This window comes from Lactuca serriola, chromosome 6, assembly GCF_051521515.1.
Source record: "Lactuca serriola cultivar US96UC23 chromosome 6, Lser_US96UC23_V15, whole genome shotgun sequence".
Classification (NCBI taxonomy): Eukaryota; Viridiplantae; Streptophyta; class Magnoliopsida; order Asterales; family Asteraceae; genus Lactuca; species Lactuca serriola.
Genome location: NC_136413.1, coordinates 43,522,740 through 43,547,285, shown reverse-complemented (window position 1 = coordinate 43,547,285; position 24,546 = coordinate 43,522,740). Strand labels below are relative to the sequence as shown.

Sequence of the window (24,546 nt, the reverse complement as noted above, 5' to 3'; positions counted from 1 at the left end):
TAGAAGGCACATAAGGCTCCTTCCTAGATCCTTAGTCCTAATCTAGCATGCTATTCTAATAAAGCTGATAATCATAACATAGCATAAACTTGTATAGGTAATTTGGAGTACTTACTTGAGCTCGACTGGTTGCATGCACCACACCCTTTTATCTTTTCAAAGTTATTTTCTATTTTCAAAATCCTTTTATAAACCTGATTTTTCTTTAGAAAACTTTATACCACTTCCTTAGTTTGATTTCAGATACACCCGAAATTGTGCCCGAATCCCTCAAACCAAGGCTCTGATACCAACTTGAAACATCCCAAAAATTATTGGATAAGGTGTCTAAGTCCATAACTATTTCTGGTAAGTACTTGACCCGATCCGACATGGTCCATTTGGGTTGCATGGCACCATGCAATTGGATAGACTAAATGAGAGAAATAACACTCGGAGATTATTAATATATTATAAGTTCTAATATATTAATAATATTATTTAATTAGTTTGATCAAGAATTAATTTAGAATTAATTAAGTGATCAAAAGATAACTAATTAAATATATGGGTTGATTATGTAAATCATCCATATCTTGTATAGTGGGCTAAGAGGCTCCATGGATTATCAAGTTGGGTTCCACCCATAGGATGCTCCATGGGAGTTACAAACCCATGGGTCATGGAAATGAAGAGTCATGACACATTAGGGTTTACATGGTGTAACCCTAGATGTGTCAACACTATATAAGAATCCCATTCTCCACATATGAAACAAGAGGGCTAGGCTGATTTTAAGAAGTGTGTGTTCTCTCAAAAGTCTTTCCAAGAGCATTTGGTGTTGTGTGAAGCATTTGAGGCATCACACTTGGGGTGCTAGGCTCACAAGGTTTCAAGGATCATAAGCAACAACAAGGTAAGTTATTCTATCTTTCATTCAAGTTAAAAATTGTTCCCCATGTATGCTAGATAGAAATATAAACTTGGAATTCAACTTTGCATGATAATTAGACAAACATAGATCCAAGGTTATTAGGGTTGCATGTACACTTAGGAAGTGTTAGAATGCTCAAACCCCATCAGTGGTATCAGAGCCTAAGCTTGTTTGTTTGTTATTTGTGCAAAATTGTTGAAAAAAGTCGATATTGTGCAATCTGCCTGATGAACTCGCCGAGTCCATGGGGGGACTCGCCGAGTTCATGTGTAAATTCATCCTACTCGCCGAGTAGGTTCGTGCACTCGATGAGTAGGAGCCTCAGAATGCAGATTTTCGACTTTTGTTGCTAGAAATGGACTAGAAACATTACCCTAAACTGTTTTCGTACTTGAAAACTTGTTTTAGATGGTGTAATGTTCATGCTAATCCATTTACAATGACAATTATCAAAATTACAAAGTTTTAAGTGTAATTTTGATTCTTGAAAAATGTTAATATTCATATTCTTGAACTTATGAAGATTAGATGATCATATGAATTATTTGTAACCTACTTGGTAGTTTAATTCTTGATCATTATGTGTTTTAATGGAGTCCATAACTTGTACTCAAGTTATGGAAAACCAAAAGTCACTTTGTTAAAAGCCATTAAAAAAACACATGAGTTATAAAAATGAAGGGTCTTCATTTTTAATACTCTATTAACTCATAAGTTATAATAAATGAAAAGTTTTGAAACTTTACAAAACTTGCCCTCAAGTTTTGGAACAAGTAAAGTCTTGATTAAAAACTTTAGTTCCAACCCTTAGAATTTTAAAAGTTAAAATTCAACTCTTATACTTTATAATATTATAATTTAATAATATATATATATATATATATATATATATATATGTGTGTGTGTGTGTGTGTGTGTGTGTATATAAGAGCAAGTCGTCTTACCACTAGTACGCCTCATTCACGAAGTCGGTCTATAAGGGGGTATAAGGTTGTTGCCTATAAAATGGCAACTTAATGAGTGTCCACTCTCACCCACCGCTTCCTTGATCGGTGGAGGGTCGTTAGCCGAACAGGTAGGACAAGGACTTATAAATTCTCATTAAAAGTATGATGAATATATTAAAGTAACTAAATAATTTTATTAAATTCCCAATCTTAGTTACTTTAGGATAAATGTGAATAAGGTGCTAATACATGAAATTACACTTTACACTTTGTTTAAGTCGTTGGTGGAGCGTGTGTGGTTAACCGGCACACTAAGTTGGACTTAACAAGGTAGGTAAAGGGTGACTTAAGGTTTATCATAGTATCGGTGGAGCGTGTGTGGTTTACCGGCACATCGATTGAGTGATAAACTTTAAGGGTACCAAGTGATTTGCATGGTTACTTCACACCTCGTTTTGTGATCCTCGGTATCCCAGTCACAAAACTTGGAGGGCACACTCGAGATTGAAACATGCCTTTGAAAAGTTCATTGAATCTCAAAAGAATCTAGGAATTTCTAAGAACCAATCAAAAACCTAATATTTAATATTTCGTTTTTCATGGTGGAAAATGGTGAATCGTCATTCACCTACCTTTCAAATATGTTATAGCTTGGATTACGGCATACCTCTTCTAAGTTATAATATATTGTGATTGGATCCTAGCCTTAATATTACATTTGGCTGTTTTATTAAGGACTCTCTTAATATCTAAACTAATCTTGTCCTCTTCTTTCAGATGTCTTCAAACAATGCTGCTTCTGGCTCTAATCCTAATGGCTCCTTTACCCTTATGAACTTGTGTGGGAAAGTCACTTTTGATGGATCAAACTTCAATGAATGGATCAGAAACATCAGGATGATTACCCGCTACGAGGAAAAAAAATACATCCTCGACAAGGAGCTTAAGGAGATTGATGAGACCACTACAACTCCCTAGGAGATCGCTGACTTCCAGGCACATGAAAGGGATGCTACCAAAGTGGCATGCATCATGATGGCCACGATGACAGCGATACTCCAAACGTCCTATGAGGACTTCTACCCTTTTGAAATGCACCAAGATCTGATGGAAAGATATCATCAAAGTGCACAAAAAGAGAGGTATGAAATCATCTACTCCATGATAACAACCATGATGAAGGATGGGGAATCCGTCACAAGCCACATGCAGAAAATGCAAAGGTATGTGGATCGGGAGCTTGCAATAGATATCATTTTGCACTCCTTACCATCGTGCTATGATCAATTCCGCATGACATACCACATGAATAAGGAAGAGTTCACACTCAGCAAACTTTAGGGTCTTCTCAAGACCGCAGAAACAGGTCTGAAGGGGAAGTTGGTTGTTAACACTCCTACTCCAAACTCCGCCCCGTTTTTCGCAATCGGGAAAAGTCGAGGGAATAAGAGAAAGAGATCTTCGAAGGGTACCAAGGCTAGGACCCTTGATGACTCTTCTTCAAGTGGAACCAAGAAAGGTTTTGTCACTCCTTCTTCTGACCCAAAAGAGGCTGAATGCTTCTATTGCCATGAAAAATCACATTGGAAGCGGAACTGCCCAAAATACCAGCAAAATGTGAATGATGGGAAAGTTAAACCCAACCATGCAGGTATTTACACTATCTTATCTAATAACTCACCCCATTCTAACTCTTGGGTCCTTGATACCGGTTGTGGTATTCATATTTGTTTTGATTTGCAGGGACTAAGAAGAAGTGAGAATGTGGAGCAAGAAAGAATAAACTTAATCATGGGGAATAGGAAGGCTTTACCTGTCACCAAGATTGGAGTTTATACTTTATCGCTAAGTAGTGGGTTTAGTTTAGATTTGAATAAGTGTTGTTATTCGCCAGAAATGGCAAGAAATATTATTTCCTTTCATGCATTGTATAAACAAGGTTTCACCTTTTCATTTGATAATGAAGTTGGTTCGATTAATGCTTTCTTTAATAATGTTCTTTATTTTAAAGCATTACCTTGTGATGGCGTGTATGAAACAGTATCTGTGGTTGATAACTTAGGAAATAATGTATTGTGTATTGATTCTGTTAATAATAACTTGGATAAAGCATCATTATGGCATTGTCGTGTTGGACATATAAGCAAGAAACGCATAGGCCAACTCTAAAAGGTTGGAGTCTTGGAGTCATTTGACCTAAATTCAGATGATAGTTGTGAATCATGCTTACTTGAAAAAATGACAAAGTCACCCTTCACAGGTTCTTGTGAGAGGGGTGAAGGTTTGTTGGATCTTATACACACGGACGTGTGTGGGCCCTTCAAACATGCCACAAGGGATGTCAATCGTTATTATTTGACTTTTACTAATGATTACAGTAGATATGGATATGTCTACTTAATCAAGCATAAGTCAAAGACTTTCGAAAAGTTTAAGGAATTTAAACAGGAAGTCGAGAATCAATTTGGCAGGAACATTAAGATGCTTCGATCCGATCGAGGTGGTGAGTATCTTAGTTCAGAGTTCCTTGACTATCTTAGGGAATGTGGGATTGTCTCACAATTGACACCTCCCAGGACACCGCAATTGAATGGTGTGGCTGAGAGGCGTAATCGAACCTTGTTGGATATGGTTTGTTCCATGATGAGTCGAGCTTCGCTACCTATCTCATTATGGGGGTATGCCTTAGAGACCGCCGTCCATATCCTTAATCTAGTCCCTACAAAGAAAGTTGCCAAAACTCCTCATGAGATGTGGACTGGTAAAGTACCCAAACTAGACCACATCAAGATTTAGGGTTGCAAGGCTTTCGTGAGACGCGAGATTCATGATAAGCTCGAACCTCGAAGCGAGAGGTGTATTTTCATCGGCTACCCACAACAATCCTTTGGTTACCTCTTCTACAGACCTAGTGAAAATGTGGTCTTTGTAGCTAGGAGGGCGCTCTTTTGAGAGAGAGAGAGAGAGAGAGAGAGAGAGAGAGAGAGAGTTCATAAGCCAAGGAAACAGTGGGAGGCAAGTTGACCTTGAAGAGATTCAAGAGTCAAGCGGTGAAGGAACTTCAAACCCTAGCACTCAACTTCAGGAGGAAACTCCTGTTGAGCTAATTGACAAGTTTGTACCACTGAGGCGTTCCACAAGGGTTAGGAATGCACCTGAGCATTACTATGGATTCCATATTACTGCGGAAGGTGATACACTTATCAGTGATGAGACACTGATAGGTCTGGATGAACCTAACAGTTACGTGGAAGCCATGGCAGGCCCTGAGTCAGCCAAGTGGAAATAGGCAATGGACAGCGAGATACAGTCCATGCAAGACAATCAAGTTTGGAACTTGGTTGAGAATGTACCAGGTCGTAAGACAGTAGGGTGCAAATGGATCTTCAAGAAGAAGACCGACATGGATGGTAAAGTACACACTTATAAGGCACTACTGGTTGCAAAGGGTTTCTCACAAACTCCGAGAGTTGATTGTGATGAGACCTTTTCTCCAGTGGCCAAGATTAAGTCTGTTAGGGTTCTGTTAGCCATAGCCGCATTTCATGACTACAAAATATGGCAAATGGATGTCAAAACCGCTTTCCTTAATGGAAAGTTGGTTGAAGATGTTTACATGAGTCAGCCAGAGGGTTTTGTCAATATAGAGTACCCTAATAGAGTATGTAAGCTTGAGAAGTCCATTTATGGATTAAAGCAAGCACCTCGCAGATGGAATCTTTGCTTTGATGAGAAAGTCAAGGAATTTGGCTTTTCTAGGAGTGAAGATAATCTTGTGTATATGCCAAGGCTAGTGGGAGTATAGTTAGCTTTTTGGTATTGTATCTAGATGACATTGTAACACCGTAAATTTCAAAATAATTTTTCGCAAAATATAAAAACATTTTTCATTTAATTTCCATAAAACATCAAGTTTAAAACTCCAATTCACATAATACAAAATCCCAAGATCACATATCATAAAAATTCCATGCGTGTGTACAGATCAAGCCGGCTCCTTCCCATGGTCATCACTAGTACCTGAAACAAACAACACTAACACTGTAAGCACAAAGCTTAGTGAGTTCCCCAAAATACCACATATAACAAACATTAGCCACTCGAGGCTATAACTCTGTGGGTCCGTGCACCCAAACTCTGTGAACCCTCAGGTTCTAACTCTGTAACATGCACAACATAAATCACATAGAATAATGCAATGCAACACATAACACATACATAGCATACAAGCACTGTATCATAACTTTGATTACCTACTCAAGGTAAAGTATAGTGAGAAGACTCACCTCGCGTATCTCGATAGCTCGCAAATCCCAGAAATTACTAGTGCTCGATCTTCCGAGCTAAAGTCCTCCTATAACACAATACATCTCTAATTAACACTTTCCCAACTAAGGTTGACTAACCCTAACAAGTCAACGCTAGTCAACTCCGGTCAACGGTCAATGGTCAACTTTGACCGGACTCGGCAAGTGCACTAAAGCGACTCGGCGAGTCTACACGTTTTCACCAACTCTCTAGGATTCTCTTTCGACACGTCAAGTACGCCCCTGACTCGACGAGTTCCACCTGGCAAGAATCGCGGGGCCACCACGACTCAACTCGCCGAGTCTCAAGAACAACTCGGCGAGTTCCAGCTCGACTCAGTCCACCTGTCAACCCTCTCCAACTCTCCCTGACTCACTGAGTTAACCCATAACTCGGCAGGACCACTCGCTGAGTGGTTAAGGGCAATCTTCATCCTACTCGCCGAGTCTGTTCTTCGGACTCGGCGAGTCCATGCCATGCATCAACTCATACTTGCTTCTGAGGTCAGATCTGCTTCAACAACTCATAGATCTGGACCTCCTAAGCTCATTCATCACGTAAAGTTCATATCTTGGTTACCATGCAACACTTACAAGGCTCTTTTAGGAGAAATGACCTATCGGAAGGCAACCCTAGTCTCCAACCCAAATGGAAGGACATAAAGCATGACATTAGGGACTCTCTGGACCTACTAAGGTCTAGATCTAAGCACCATATCCCCATGGGACCTCTCACACTTCAAATACAAAGCAAATAAGGCATGAAGAAACCCTAGATTTGACCATATCAACAATAACACGAGAATAAGCTCTGAATGATACCTCAAGAAACCTCCTCTGATGAAATGAAAGTAGATCCAAGCTCCCCTCCTCTTCCTCTCTTGCAAAAACACACAAATTTGGTGAATAAAGGCCTCTTATCTCACTCACAAAAACCCTCAGTCGCTTTGGTGCTCTCAAGATCCATGTAGCCGCAATGAAGGGCCATAAGGTCCTTTAAATAGGGCTTAGGACCGGGAAATTAGGGTTTCATTAAACAGCGCGGACTCGCCGAGTCCAGGCGCGAACCCGTGTCCAAAACCGCGATCCTACTCGGCGAGTTTGAGCTCCAACTCGCCGAGTCCCCTCACAAAACACCAAAAATTATATGATTAGAAGATACCTGGAAATATGGGCTGTTACAATTCTCCCCCACTAGAACTAGACTTCGCCCTCGAAGTCTCGCTCTGCAAATAGCTCTGGATGCTGCTCATGCATCTCACGCTCCGGCTCCCAGGTCATCTCTGATCCCTTCCGATGTTGCCACTGAACTAACACCAGAGGTACCTCCTTGTTCCTCAAAACCCTGATCTTCCGATCTCTGATGGCCACTGGCCTCTCGGCATAATTCAGGCTCGCATCCACCTGAATATCCTCTAATGGAACTACTGCCGACTCGTCGGCTATACACTTCCTCAGCTGCGACACATGAAAAGTGTCGTGAATCTGCCCTAACTCTGCTGGCAATTCCAAACGATAGGCTACCCGGCCTACCCTCGCGATCACACAAAAAGGTCCGATATAACGGGGTCCTAACTTGCCCCTTTTCCTGAATCGAATCACCCCTTTCCAAGGGGAGACCTTCAGGAGAACAAGGTCGCCGACCTGAAACTCAAGCTCGGACCGGCGTCTATCTGCATAACTCTTATGTCGGCTCTGAGCGGTCAACAACCTCTGTCTGACCTGCTGGATCTGCTCTGTCGTCTGAAGCACGATCTCCGTACTGCCCATCACCCTCTGTCCAACCTCTCCCCAACAAATGGGGGTCCGACACCTCCTCCCATACAACAGCTCAAAGGGTGGCATACCAATGCTCGAATGATGGTTGTTGTTGTAGGAAAACTCTGCCATGGGCAAATATGCATCCCAGCTGCCCCCGAAATCCAATACACATGCTCGAAGCATGTCCTCGAGCGTCTGAATCGTCCGCTCACTCTGACCGTCTGTCTGGGGATGATATGCGGTACTAAAATGCAGACTAGTACCCAACTCCTCATGAAACTTCTTCCAGAATCTGGAAGTGAAACGCACATCACGGTCTGAAACAATCAAGATCGGCACCCCATGCCGAGATACCACTTCCCTCACATATACCTCTGCCAATTTCTCTGCTGAAGAACTCTCGCTGATAGCAAGGAAATGAGCGCTCTTCGTCAATCTGTCCACAATCACCCAAATTACATCAACTCCTCTGGCAGTCCTCGGCAATTTGGTGATGAAATCCATAGTGATCTGTACCCACTTCTATGCGGGAACCTCCAATGGCTGCAACTTACCATGTGGTCTCTGGTGCTCGGCCTTAACCCTACGGCAGGTCAAGCACCTCTCAACAAACCACGCGACATCCCTCTTCATACAGGGCCACCAATACTCCTTTCTCAGATCCAAAAACATCTTAGTGGCCCCCGGATGTATCAAAAAATTCGACCGATGAGCCTCCTCCATCAAAATGGTACGCGTTCCTCCCACAAACGGCACCCAGATACTCCCCTGAAATGTCATAAGCCCCCGACCATCGGTAACGAACTCAGAAATCAAACCAATAACCCGTTCCCTCTTCTGCATCTCAGGTTGCACAACCTCAGCCTGTGCCCCACGAATGGCGTCCAATACTGGAGTTATCACGATCAATCTCAAACATACCTCCTGCAGCGGGGTGCTCTCCGCCCTGCGGCTCAATGCATCGGCTACCACATTAGCCTTGCCTGGGTGGTACAGGATCTCACAATCATAATCCTTGACCACGTCCAACCACCTTCTTTGACGCATATTTAGGTTGGGCTGATCCATCACATACTTCAAACTCTTATGGTCCGTGTATATCGCACACCGAACCCCATACAGGTAGTGACGCCAAATCTTGAGGGCAAACACCACTGCCCCCAACTCTAGGTCATGGGTGGGATATCTCGTCTCATGAGGCTTCAGCTGCCTCGATGCATATGCTATCACATGCCCTCTCTGCATCAGCACCGCTCCCAATCCCATAATCGATGCATCACAGTATACCACAAAGTCCTCCATCCCATCCGGGAGGGCTAACACCGGGGCTTCGCACAACCTTTGGCGAAGTGTCTCAAAGGAGGCCTGCTGCTCGGGGCCACATGAAAAAGCAACACCCTTCCGGGTCAATCTGGTGAGTGGTACTGTGATCTTGGAGAAATCCTTGATAAATCTCCGATAATACCCTGCCAACCCTAGGAAACTCCTGATCTCCGAGGGTGACTTCGGCACCTCCCAACTCATCACCGCCTCAACCTTGGTCGGATCGACCAATATCCCTTCCTGGTTAACAAGATGTCCTAAGAACTGGACCTCCCGCAACCAGAAATCACACTTGGAGAATTTGGCATAAAGCTTCTCTGATCTCAGAACCCCAAGAACCTCTCTCAAATGATCCTCATGCTGCTCTCTAGACCTCGAATATACCAGAATGTCATCGATAAATACAATCACCGACCGATCCAACATCGGCCGACATACTCGATTCATGAGATCCATGAACACCGCCGAGGCATTGGTGAGCCCAAAAGGCATCACCACAAACTCATAATGCCCATAACGCGTCCTGAACGTTGTCTTCTGGACGTCCTCATCCCGCACTCTCACCTGATGATATCCAGACCTCAAATCGATCTTGGAGAACCAAGATGCTCCCTGCAACTGATCGAACAAATCGTCGATCCTCGGTAACGGGTAACGGTTCTTGACCGTCAGCTTGTTCAACTCCCGGTAACCAATGCACATCCGGTGTGAACCATCCTTCTTCTTGACGAACAGGATAGGCGCTCCCCACGGCGAGTTGCTCGGCCAAATAAACCCTTTCCCCAGCAGCTGCTGAAGCTGCGAGGATAACTCTTGCATCTCTGGAGGTGCAAGACGATAAGGCACCTTGGCGATAGGCGTGGCCCCCGGAACCAAATCGATACTGAACTCCACTTGCCTCACAGGAGGCACACCCGGCAACTCCTCGGGAAACACATCCGAGAACTCACACACCACCGGAACCTCCTCAACTGAACTCGGTCTCTCGGAACCCACCTGCGTATCCATCACATACGCCACAAAACCCTTATAGCCCTGCTGTAGACACTGCCTCGCTCTAGCGGCCGAACAAAACGTTGATCCTGAACGCGTACCCTCGCCATACATCGAAAGAACTCCCCCACTAGGGTCTTGTATGGTCACCAGCTGACGCTCGAAGTCAATAACCGCACCAAACCTGCTCAACCAGTCCATCCCCACAATGACACAGACATCTCCCATCGCAATAGGGACCAAATCAATCGGGAACTCAACACCGAAAATCTCGACTACGCAACCTCGGAGAACCTCTGTGGCATATATCACCCTCTCATCAGCTATGGAAACTCTCAGAGGCCGACTCAGCGCCTCACGACTAACACTGATATGCTGGCTAAAAGCCAAAGATACAAAAGACCGACTCGATCCCGAGTCAAATAACACCAAGGCAGGTACAAAATTCACAAGAAAAGTACCTACGCACAACATAACATAAGCATAATATCTCAACATGAAAATAAATACATGAAAGAATACATACCAGCCACGACATCGGGCGCTGCGCGGACCTCCTCCGCGGTCAGCTGAAAAGCTCTCCCTCGTGCCCTCGGTGCTTCGACCTTCACTGTCCGACTCTCGGTAGCTCTGATGGCGGCAGGGGCAGATCCCTGAGGTGCTCCCTGAGATGATCCTCGCAACTGCGGATACTCCGCCTTCCAGTGTCCGGTCTGATTGCAGTGGAAACACACCGCAAACCCCTTGGGGCAGTCCTTGGCCGTATGCCCCTCCTTGCCACACTTGTAGCAAGATCCCGCTCTGCAGACTCCATCATGACCCTTGCCACACTTCCCACAAGTGCGGCCCTTCTGGCTCCCTGGTTTGGGATCAGCGGGCTTAGCCCGCTTGGCTGCCGGCTGAGACTGCACCGGTCGCCGATCCCTCCCATGAGACTCCGCCTCCTCCCTGGCCTGAGTCTCTAGCTCAATCTCTCTCCTCCGGGCATTTGCCTGAAGCTCGGCAAATGTCCGGTACGAGGAGTTCGGCACGAACTCCCGAATGTCTCGCCTCAAGATACTCAGATAGCGGATCATACGTGCCTGCTCCGTAGACACATGCTCAGGGCAGAACATCGCCCTCTCATGGAACATCCTGGTGATCACTGTAACAGACTCAGTACCCTGCTTGAGGGTCAGAAACTCCTGGGCCAAACACTCCCTCTCCACCTGGGGAACGTACTCATCACGGAACATGGCAGTGAACCTCTCCCAGGTCACTGCCACAATCTCAGCAAGCGTAAAATGCGCTATCACAAACTTCCACTAGTCCTTCGCTCCCAAGCGAAGCTGGTTCAGCGCGAACCGGACCTTCAAATGCTCAGGAGATGAGCAAGTGAAGAAACACCCCTCTATATCAGAAATCCACCTCATGGCTGCCACCGGATCCAGGGTCCCATCAAACTTTGGTGGTTTTGTGTTGCTGAACTCCCGGAACAGCAACGCATCACCACCTTGCGGCCTCGCGGCAGCAATAGCTGCGGTGGCCGCTGCAACAGTAGCCTCGGAAAGAGCGGCATAACGCTCGTAAAAGGTCTCAATCAGCGTGGTCTTAATAGACCCGAACATCTCTAGTATCTCTGCCCTGATGGCCGCAGCCACCTCCTCGTGGATGATCCGGCGGATCTCCTCATCACTGGTACCACTGCTCTTAGGCATCAAACGTGTCCTCACCATGATCTACCTCTGAAACACGACATACGATAAATTAGAACCCATTCGAGTATACTCACACTCGACAACTCATTCCTCCTTGGTCCTTGGTATTCCAAAGATTCTTACTTGGGCTGTACACCGCTCCGGTGCTTTCAGTAGTACGGGCCCAATACTACTGTCCGCACCGTATCAGAATACACCCCAAGTCCTCCTTTTCGGATCCCAATTTCCAAGTACTCTATCATGCATAGGCCACTCTCTAATAGATCTCTCACAAGCCCCTCGCTGCTACCTACTCACTCTCAAGCATCTCATAGCAGCTCACCTCTTCCTAGGCTAAGGCATCACAAATCAGGCCACTCTAGCCCTAATAGGAATACCTAGCCTACTCTAGCATGCGAATACATCATATTAATATCAATATCACATAACATGAGGGTATTTTGGGAAATCACCGTTCGGGCGCAGACTAATCGTACACACAACTCTGCTCTGCGTTATTCCAAAAATCTTTTACTCTTTTTGAAAATACTTCTCAAATCCTCAGTTTGAGTTCAAATACGCCCGAAGGTGTACTCGAATCCCTCAAACCAAGGCTCTGATACCAACTTGTAACACCATAAATTTCAAAATAATTTTTCGCATAATATAAAAACATTTTTCATTTAATTTCCATAAAACATCAAGTTTAAAACTCCAATTCACATAATACAAAATACCAATATCACATATCATAAAAATTCCATGCGTGTGTACAGATCAAGCCGATGCCTTCCCATGGTCATCACTAGTACCTGAAACAAACAACACTAACACTGTAAGCACAAAGCTTAGTGAGTTCCCCAAAATACCACATATAACAAACATTAGCCACTCGAGGCTATAACTCTGTGGGTCCGTGCACCCAAACTCTGTGAACCCTCAGGTTCTAACTCTGTAACATGCACAGCATAAATCACATAGAATAATGCAATGCAACACATAACACATACATAGCATACAAGCACTGTATCATAACTCTGATTACCTACTCAAGGTAAAGTATAGTGAGAAGACTCACCTCGCGTATCTCGATAGCTCGCAAATCCCAGAAATTACTAGTGCTCGATCTTTCGAGCTAAAGTCCTCCTATAACACAATACATCTCTAATTAACACTTTCCCAACTAAGGTTGACTAACCATAACAAGTCAACGCTAGTCAACTCCGGTCAACGGTCAATGGTCAACTTTGACCGGACTCGGCGAGTGCACTAAAGCGACTCAGCGAGTCTACACGTTTTCACCAACTCTCTAGGATTCTCTTTCGACACGTCGAGTACGCCCCTGACTCGACGAGTTCCACCTGGCAAGAATCGCGGGGCCACCACGACTCAACTCGCCGAGTCTCAAGAACAACTCGGCGAGTTCCAGCTCGACTCAGTCCACCTGTCAACCCTCTCCAACTCTCCCTGACTCACTGAGTTAACCCATAACTCGGCAGGACCACTCGCTGAGTGGTTAAGGGCAATCTTCATCCTACTCGCCGAGTCTGTTCTTCGGACTCGGCGAGTCCATGCCATGCATCAACTCATACTTGCTTCTGAGGTCAGATCTGCTTCAACAACTCATAGATCTGGACCTCCTAAGCTCATTCATCACGTAAAGTTCATATCTTGGTTACCATGCAACACTTACAAGGCTCTTTTAGGAGAAATGACCTATCGGAAGGCAACCCTAGTCTCCAACCCAAATGGAAGGACATAAAGCATGACATTAGGGACTCTCTGGACCTACTAAGGTCTAGATCTAAGCACCATATCCCCATGGGACCTCTCACACTTCAAATACAAAGCAAATAAGGCATGAAGAAACCCTAGATTTGACCATATCAACAATAACACGAGAATAAGCTCTGAATGATACCTCAAGAAACCTCCTCTGATGAAATGAAAGTAGATCCAAGCTCCCCTCCTCTTCCTCTCTTGCAAAAACACACAAATTTGGTGAATAAAGGCCTCTTATCTCACTCACAAAAACCCTCAGTCGCTTTGGTGCTCTCAAGATCCATGTAGCCGCAATGAAGGGCCATAAGGTCCTTTAAATAGGGCTTAGGACCGGGAAATTAGGGTTTCATTAAACAGCGCGGACTCGCCGAGTCCATTCCCTGGACTCGCCGAGTCCAGGCGCGAACCCGTGTCCAAAACCGCGATCCTACTCGGCGAGTTTGAGCTCCAACTCGCCGAGTCCCCTCACAAAACACCAAAAATTATATGATTAGAAGATACCTGGAAATCCGGGCTGTTACATACATACTACTCATAGGAAATGACATCCCAACTCTGCAGGAAGTTAAGTCCTGGCTTGGGAAGTGTTTCTCTATGAAGGACCTAGGAGAAGCTACCTATATTCTAGGGATAAGGATCTTGAGAGACCGGAGTAAAAGACTAATAGGACTTAGTCAGAGTACCTACTTGGATAAGGTGCTGAAGAGATTCAGCATGCAGGACTCCAAGAAAGGAGAGTTACCCATCCAGAGTAACGCCAGATTGAGTAAGACACAAAGCCCTAGTACTGAGGCTGAGATAGCAGAAATGAGTCGAATACCTTATGCTTCGGCTGTAGGATCGATCATGTATGCTATGACGTGTACTCGACCTGATGTAGCCTTTGCCTTGAGCATGGTTAGCAGGTATCAGGGGAACCCTAGCAAGGTACACTGGACTGAGGTAAAGAATATCGTCAAGTACCTATGGAGACTAAGGATTAGGTCCTTACCCTCGGTGGGAGTAATGACTTGAGGGTTGTAGGGTATAGTGATGCTAGCTTTCAGACTGATAGGGATAATTTCCGCTCTCAGTCAGGCTGGGTCTTTACCTTAAACGGAGGAGAAATTTCTTGGAAGAGTTCCAAGCAAGAGACAGTGGCTGATTCAACTTGCGAATCAGAGTATATTACAGCTAGCGAGGCAGCAAAGGAGGCGATATGGCTGAAGAACTTCATTGGAGACCTTGGGGTTGTACCAGCTATTAAAGAGCCAATGGAAATTTTCTGTGATAGTGAAAGCGTTGTTGCCTTAGCCAAGGAACCAAGGGATCATGGGAGATCCAGACACATTGATAGAAAATACCATTTTATCAGACATCGAATAGAAGAAGGACTCCTCGTGGCAAAGAGGGTATCATCGGATGAGAATCCAGCAGATCCTCTCACGAAGGGACTGTCTCGGGTTAAGCATCTCCAGCATGCTCAGAGCATAGGGCTGAAGGATGATATTAGACTTAGTAGTTAGATAACCTCGAAATTTGTAAAGTGTAATTGACATTAGATGATGAATAAAAGGTGTTTTATTTATGAGTAAAGTATTGCTATCTCTTGTCGATCGTTTACTATATTTCTTTTGCATGTTTTGACTTCCAGAATAATTATGTTTGGTATATCATATTATTCAAACCTCCACAGTCGGTCATATATCGGAAGTAGGTATGAATCAAGACTGTCATGATTGGTTGTAGAGGTCTAAGGTGTTGGACATGGCTACAACAATCATGACTGCTCATAAGTTCTGAGTATTGGACTCAACCCACGCTCACTGGAATCACTTCATGGAATTTATCTCGACTGATCGTGAGACGGTAATATCATATAAGTCTTCAAACCTAGATATATGATTTGTTACATACGAGTTGGTTATGCATTGATTGTACGAAAACGCATTGGTAACTCGGTGTTATAAAACGTGCCTTTGTGTATAATTCACTGAGTGGTTGAACAAACATATGAGTCGAAGTTTATCTGTTCCTTCTTGGATTAGAAGCTGATATATGGGCCCCTCGATGATTTTGTTTTGACCTATGTACCGGGCCCGGTCAGAACTAAGTTGATGTGTTCAATTAAGTTCTTTGTCAAACAAATCGGAAATCGGGAAACAAATTGCTGGACAATAAGTAAGACATTGTTCGATGTACTTGTCCGGCTGATAAATAGAACGGAAGATTATATGATCACTTATCTTAAATGGCGTATCATCATCTTCTCAGTTCCGAGAGATGTTGAAAGAGCTACAATTGTCGATTGGTTCCTGAAGTACTGCAGTCATAGTTATTAGACTTATCCAAGTGGGAGACTGTTGGATAAGGTGTCTAAGTCCATAACTATTTCTGGTAAGTACTTGACCCGATCCGGCATGGTCTATTTGGGTTGCATGGCACCATGCAATTGGATAGACTAAATGAGAGAAATAACACTTGGAGATTATTAATATATTATAAGTTCTAATATATTAATAATATTATTTAATTAGTTTGATCAAGAATTAATTTAGAATTAATTAAGTGATCAAAAGATAACTAATTAAATATATGGGTTGATTATGTAAATCATCCATATCTTGTATAGTGGGCTAAGAGGCTCCATGGATTATCAAGTTGGGTTCCACCCATAGGATGCTCCATGGGAGTTACAAACCCATGGGTCATGGAAATGAAGAGTCATGACACATTAGGGTTTACATGGTGTAACCCTAGATGTGTCAACACTATATAAGAATCCCATTCTCCACCAAAATCGGCTACACATATGAAACAAGAGGGCTAGGCCGATTTTAAGAAGTGTGTGTTCTCTCAAAAGTCTTTCCAAGAGCATTTGGTGTTGTGTGAAGCATTTGAGGCATCACACTTGGGGTGCTAGGCTCACAAGGTTTCAAGGATCATAAGCAACAACAAGGTAAGTTATTCTATCTTTCATTTAAGTTAAAAATTGCTCCCCATGTATGCTAGATAGGAATATAACCTTGGAATTCAACTTTGCATTATAGTTAGACAAACATAGATCCAAGGTTATTAGGTTTGCATGTACAGTTGTACACTTAGGAAGTGTTAGAATGCTCAAAACCCCTCAAAAATATGACCCAAAAATTTCGTTTTGAAAATATTATAAGAAACTATAATCATCCATAATCAATAAGAAAACCAAGTGTCATGTATCTCAAAATCTCATATCAATTACTGTATCAAAAACAAATGAGAAAATATATCAGAGTCTTAATAAATCCCAGGCTGAAAGTTGTGGTGTGTGCCATACAATCATCCCGAGCCCTTCCCTTTTCTAGTGGAAGTACCTGAAACCAAAACTGAAAACTGTAAGCATAAAGCTTAGTGAGCTCCCCCAAACTACCACATACCATACAATAACACTTATAACACATATTGGGCCTTGCCCACTACATTGGGCTCTACCCACTGTATCGGGCCCCGCCCGACATCGGACCAAAGTCTGGAATAACTTTGGCCCCGCCCACTGCATCGGGCCCCGCCTAGCATCGGTCCGAAGTCCGGAATAAACTGAACATAACATAAACATGAACATATAACATAATGACATATACTGCATTGGGCTTGCCCGACATCGGACCGGAGTCCAGAATATATAACACATATAACACATATCATAAGCATGCATGAATCACGAAGACATCAAGCATACATAACTACTTCTCGGGACCACCCCGACATCGCACCGAAGTCCAGAAACACATAAACTACATCGGGCTTACCCCGACATACTGCAACTACCTAGACGGGCTGACATTGGTGCCTTAGACCCATTCCTACTAGAGGAAAACTCACCTCACACTGCTGAAGTCCTACTGACAAAACCCTAGTTGCTGGATGACAGATCCCCGAATCTGTCAACATCAAAATAACATCCAATTAAAAATTGGGTTCTGCCACATATACTCATAAGTCCATGCTTGGGGTAAAAGACTACTTTACCCCTAACTTAGCTTGACTCAAGCCCAAGGCCCAATCCAAAGGCCCAAAAGTCTAACAATGAACCAAGGCCCAACTATGGCCCAACTTTCCAAATTGGGCCCAAACCCCTTACATGGGCCTTACCCTTAAGCCCATTAAATTATTCTAGTCCATATGATTGTTCTTGAATGACCCGTTATTGGCCCAATCACCAAAGCCCAATATAAAGGCCCAACTTAAGGCCAAGTGACATTAGGGTTTCACATAAAATGACAATTAGGGTTAAGTGTTTCTCACTTAATCCATTAAGTCCACTACTCTTCTAGATACATCATATGGTGTAATCGGGCTTAATACAAAGTCCAATTCCAATGGCCCAAATGTGGGTCCCAATAAGTCCAAGGCCCATAATCCAAAATTAGGGTTTCCCATCCAATCATAGCCCAATAGGCCCAAAAGCAAATCTTTAAGCCCATTAGGGTTTTCACTAGTTGGGCACCACCCACTACCACCTCGGGTAGTGGTGGTTGATGGCGGCTCAAGGCGGCGGCCACCACCTCACGGTGGTGGTTTGGTTCTTTTCATTAATCTTTTTGCTAATTAAAATTCCAATGCTTTAATCCAAACTAACACACACACTAACTAACATAAACATACACACACACAGCCACCTTAGTGGTGGCCAACGGTGGTACGTGGCGGCAGCCACCACCTCACGGTGGTGGTGGCGGCTGATCTTGTTTTCCGGCTAGACAAAAACACTCTAACAAAAGAAATACAACCACACACACACACACACTACACCCTTTACCCGAAATAGTAACACAGCCACCCACCTGTGGTGTTTGGTGGTGACAGTACCCCGGAGAGGCGGCATCAGCGTCGCATCTCAGCTACTCGGAGTGGCGGCGGTCATACGTCTGCTGGGCAGATGATGTCGAAAGGTGGTCGGAATGACGTCGGAACAGTCGAGTCGGACTATGAGCGACGACAGAAAAAGAAGAAGGAGGAGGAGGAGGGTGGCCGGAAAATGGCGACACACATACACCCGGAAGTTACATCGTCGACTGCCCTCGTCCGGAGATAAAAGTTGCTACGCTCGATGGCTCGAATGGGATGCTCACACATGGTGGCTGAGGTGCTCACAGGAGGTGGGGCTTGCTTCCTCTAACCATGACGTCGGGAAGTCACGGTGGCGTTTCATTGGCATGGTATCAAGCGGCAGCTGAGCTTGTCGTCGTCAATAATGGGGAGGCGGCTGGAAGAGGGAGGTATAAGGGTGTCGACTGATAAGAGCTTCCTAGGGTTAGGGTTTGCTATTCCATTAAAAATGAGAGGGAAGGAAGGGTACCGAGTTCTTTGGCTACATCCTTTTGACGAGAGAATGAAGGGATCAGATTCATCTCGTGGCTCCAAACCAAACTACACTGCCAAAAATACACTTTTGGTCCCTCCTCCCCATATTATTTTCAGCATCAAACCAAAGTTTACCTTTTAAACCCTGATCCCATAAATTCCTTTCATAATAGATCCCTATATTACCAATAAGCCCCCTAAGCCTTCAAATCTTTTCAATTTAAATCCATTAATTACCAAACGGACCCTGGCTTCTGAAATCCTTTGCAAATTAAGTCAAGAGCTTGCACTTTTTAACCCATAACTTCTAAAATTATAACAATTAACCATCGAGACCAACACCTTGCTATATGATTATTGATTTTTGGATTACTATACCTTCATAAATTTATTAATTTATTTGTTTAATAAACAGGGTGTTACACTAAGAGGGTTAGATGTCATCCATATGGGAGGAGGAAGAAGGGTTAGCAAAACTTCAAGCAAGGGTGCAAGGAAGAATGAAATTCCTAAGGCCATATTTATAGCCTTGGATCCCTTCTTAGCTTTTGTACTCTTTCCCATGTGGGACAAGGAGGCAACCACAAATTTCCCATGCGGGTTGGAGTGATTTTCATCCAACCGTAATTTCATAAGGGTTCTGGAATATTCATGATCAACCAACTATTGATTAATTGAATATTCAACCCTTTAATTAATTAAACTGTTAATTAATTCCCAAAATATATTTCCAATTAGTTTCTAATTAATTATAAACCATAATAATTAATAAACCAATTTCTCCTTTATTTATTCTACTTAATTTGGGCCTTGAGGGCAACCCAAAAGAACCCTTTATTATTATTAGAAATATTATCAATAGTAAATGACCTTGGACACTCTTTCCAACAGAGGTATCATATTGGGGTGTGTCGATCTTTTACATGCCGGTATCATATTGGGGTGTGTCGATCTTTTACATGCCGTAAATGTTGCAAATAAGGGCATTTTCTTAGGGATTGCTGGAAGAGTGTGCGGGTTTGTTTTCATTACGACCAGGAGGGCCACATCAGAACTTATTTTCCCCTTCTCATTTTCGGTGAAGTGAAGAACCCTACACCTTTAGCTTGGAAGATTACAGATGGACGCTAGGGGGTAGATGCACAAGTTCGAAGGAGGATCCTACCAGCTTGTTATAGAGGATTCAACGGTGGAGTTGAATGATTCGAAGGACTATTTTACTATAACGTCATGAATTTTACTCCATTTTTTGTATGTTTTAACAATCCTTAAAATGAAAATGCAACGGAAGACTTTATTTATTATTATTATTTTTCAACCATTCCAAAAAAACTTCACGTCACCATTTTCATAAACCAATATTTAACCGTTTAACTGTTGCAAAAAGGGGTTCAAAGGAAAATAAAAACCAAACATGCTCAAGTGGCATCTTCATTAAAACTAACTACCCAAAAGGAACCCAACCTCACCAAGTCATGCTCCTAAGCTACATGTACCAATCAAAAGGCATTCAACAAAGAAACAAGTGCCAACAACCGCCTCGTGAGCCGACAAGTTGTACACAACCAAAAAAGAAACACATAATTCCTATAAGGGTCATCCATGCAAATCGTGATAATAACATAGTCAAGAAAAACAAGTAACATGATATCATAATTTATTTCAATCATATAGTTTTCAACTTAACTCAACCGATTATTATATATAATTTGATTCACCGTTTATTATATGTAATTTTTAATTCAACTGATTAACTACTTTGGGGTTTCTTAGGGATAGTCTACCCAACAACTTAAACCTGTTCACTACTCGTGTGCTCAACCAGTTTAGTGTTCTAAGTGGCTCAGGACTTCCACCCGAATTCACCAACCCCAAGACTTCCACTTTTGCTACTCCGACTTGCAAAGTACAAGTACTTTACGGTATCGTTCAGGATCGGTATAAACGGTGTCAATTCTACCGATACACCTCCCGATTTTCACGTGATGTTTAATCCGGCCACACCATAAAGCCAACACCACTCCAGTTCTCGTACACCGAGTTGCACACGAACCACGTGTCACACGACCATCTAGAAAAGTTCGTGTAACTAATCACCGTTATGGATTAAGCTCTTTCAACCCATTAGACTTGCAAGGTTCTACTCATGTCACCGTTATACCCTACAAAAGCATGCATACACCAAAATAATCATGTTACTCATACAGCTTAAACGAGAAATTCTCATGTAATAAAGTTCATTAAGTTGTCACCATACTTTAGCACATAACTACCAATTCATGAAACATCATATCCGTATGCAATTTACAGCTATCACATAACATGAATATCACCATATCAACCGATACCAAGGAATAACCATACATAAGATGCAAACAACATATTTTAAATAATTATCACAAGCATTTATAAAAATCTAGCATGAATCCTAATTTGCATCAACAATTCACCTATGAGATGTGGTTTTCGGTTATGCACTAAAGTAAACAAAAATTGTCGACTCACCTTATGTTTGAAGCGTGTTCTCCTTTTTAATTCAAGCCTTGACCCTTCTTGAAGTTGTCAAGTTTTCACCTAATAATCACACATACCAAGCAATCATCAAAATGGGGTCCAAGTTTCATTAACACCTATCTTAATGGGTTACATATTTTTTTTAAGTTTCACAGCTTGAGCACTGTTCAGTGTTTTGGTCAGAAAACAGAATCTGTAACTCCGATTGAGCTGAATTCGGACTTTCTGAAAACTAGAGTCGATTTCCTACATTTTATCCAGAGAGGGGCATCGGCCAATTCTGCCCAGATTAGCAGCTACAGCCCTTGCAAGATAGGGCAAAGTTGCTGTGCAGATTTCCAATAATTGTCAAAAATCACCATATGATTTATGACTTGGACAAAAGATTAAACAAACACGAATTAACACACCAAAAGCTTTAATGAAGGTATTAAGACATAAATTAAGTGGTTTATGAAAAGACCAAGAATTGACTAAAAGGTGATTGAAAGTAAGATGCCCTAATGCATCAACACCAAAAGTCCACATACACCAATAAAGACTTCTTTTAGTTCAAACCAAGATACATATAGGGATGAACTATTAGGGAACTTTAGACACATATTTTGTGGTTTTCAAGTTTTTTGTTTCAGCCTCCAAGTCATGGTTTTGAAAACCAAAAATACAAACAATACTACCAAGAGTTGTGAGGACTTTCAAGCTAGACTTTTGACAATCTTGGTTTGTCCAAACAATAACATAATTGTCTACATATCACGGACTCTAGGGGCTGTTTTGAGGGTCTTAAGGAGTGCCCAAAGCATGACTTCAATGTATGAAATCACCCACATGGATTTGAGATAAAAGGAACAGGAACAAATTTTTTTTACTTCAACATTCCAATTATCATTAGAGTACCAGCACCAACTTGTGAGAGAGTGTTTCATGTGATTTTCACAGCCATAAAATTGATCCAGAAACACACTCTAAGTGACTAGAAACTGATCCAACATAAGTTCTAGAGTGTAGAATAGAAATACAAGATTAATTGCATCAATTGGAAGGCAATTTAAACTCACGATACCATCAAAATTCTAGGAATTAGAGTTTGATCAAGTAAGAGTGATACCAGTGGAGTATGTTTGATTCCTCGCCTCAATTGAAGTTACCACCACGAACCTTCCTCCTGTCGATCGACCACCACCAAAATCGGAGGTCCCTTCTTCTTTTTCTCCACTTCGATGCTCCAACCCCAAGGAACCTTCGCCTTGCTCGATTCCACGCCCGTAGCCCTCCATTCCTTTTTTTTTTTTTTTTTTTTTTTTTTTCCTTTTTTGTCGACGACCAACAACTAGCGAAGGCAGGGGATGGGTTCGCTTCTTAACTCGCACGAGTGGGGAAACGGATGAGGGACTAGAATCGATTCGATCCCTTGAGGGGTTATACCCGATTTTCACTTCCTAGCCCTTAAAATTTCGATTTCAAGCACCTTTCAACCCTAACCCTAGGAGACTTGACGATACAACTTTTATTTTTATGACACTTAAACCCCTCAACTTGATTTACATCATTCCATGAGTTTTAATCACCTAATTAAATTATTTCACCATAAATTGTTATTATATCTTTTTTTTCATCAAATATTATTTAATTTAATTTTCTTTTAGAATAAAAGAATAAATTGGATAATGGAACTAATCTTACTGACGGAGAAAATTTGGGTCGTTACATTTACTCCACCTCAGGTTATTCCTTATGAGTAGGAATATGTAGTGTTTTAGTTGGTTCGAGTTAGAGCTTTAATTTTGTTTTGGCAAGGTTCAAATGATTTGTATATTCCAAGTGGGGGAAAGTTGAGATTTCATAGCAAAATGACTATGCTAGATTGCAACTTTTAGTCAGATTTATCAAAGTTTAGGACTTTCGTACATTTGCATAATCTTCTTATTTCCACATCGAGGTCATCTCTAGTTGTTGAATTCCTTCCATATATTATTAGTTGTAGTTGTGTTAGTATTACGTAGAGCGTCATCTTGATTTAGGGTCCTAGAGTGCTAGGAGCTCATGAAAAGGGTAGCGATGAGGATCTCCTCATATGTTCTTGTTTGATTGGGACTTGGGGGTCCGAGTCATGACCCAAAGGACTGATGGGGATAGTAAAGTTTTGTAGGTTCAGTGTATGCCTATGATAGGTTGAGTGACTTTGTTAGTGGTTGACGAATCAGGGGTAAGCCCGAGAGTTGTTAGTAGTTAGCATATCGAGGGTAAGCCCAAGAGTTGTTAGTGGTTAGTAAAGCAAGGGTAAGACCAAGAGTTGTTAGTGGGTAGTGGATTAAGGCTCCTAGAGTTGAGTGGGTATATAGTGGGTGTATTTTATAACAACCGTCTATTCTGGGTCAAAACAAGTCAAAACAAGTCAAAGCAAGTCAAAACAAGTCAAGAAAAGTCAAATAGTTATGACATGAAGCATGATTTATGCCATGCCTTTGGGGTTTTCAGTTTTGGGACCCAAGAACTAGAGATTTCGGTTGTGATGGGCCGAAATCACATGCCTAGGACGAAATCACCTCTAGGCCGAAATCACACCAAGACCAAAATCACTAGGACCGAAATCACATGTGATTTCGGTGGTGTACAAGGTGATTTCGGTCATGCCTTGGCCGAAATCACCAATTTGATCCTTTTCCTAATGTTATTTCGGTAGGAAAGAGGATATGGAAGTGTTGACTTTGTGACTTGATAGATACATCAGTTTCCCATAAGACTTATTACCCATTAGTATTCCATGCAATTACCCAACATCAGTTTCCCATAAGACTTATTACCCATTAGGCCGAAATCACCACATAAACTCCTCGCCATTTCCATTACTTCCTTCTATTAACTCCATATCCTCTCAAAGAATCAAGTCCAGATCTTCCAAGTTCAAAACCTCCAAGTTTATACTTAGAGTTTTAGTAAGTTCTTCTTGATTATCTAGTGTTATTACCCATTTTTACACTAGTTTCATCTTATTTACACACATTATT

The 24,546-nt window shown here is 42.6% G+C and overlaps 1 long non-coding RNA gene across 1 annotated transcript; it reads right to left on the bottom strand.

Annotated features, from left to right (window-relative positions):
• Window positions 1-20,653: 20,653 nt before the first annotated feature.
• On the bottom strand, window positions 20,654-22,918 carry LOC145059222 (uncharacterized). The gene is made up of 3 exons (XR_013686712.1): window positions 22,647-22,918; window positions 21,530-21,598; window positions 20,654-21,186 (listed from the first exon to the last, which is right to left on the bottom strand). It is a non-coding gene; the product is annotated as an uncharacterized LOC145059222 (long non-coding RNA).
• Between the last annotated feature and the right edge of the window lie 1,628 nt (window positions 22,919-24,546).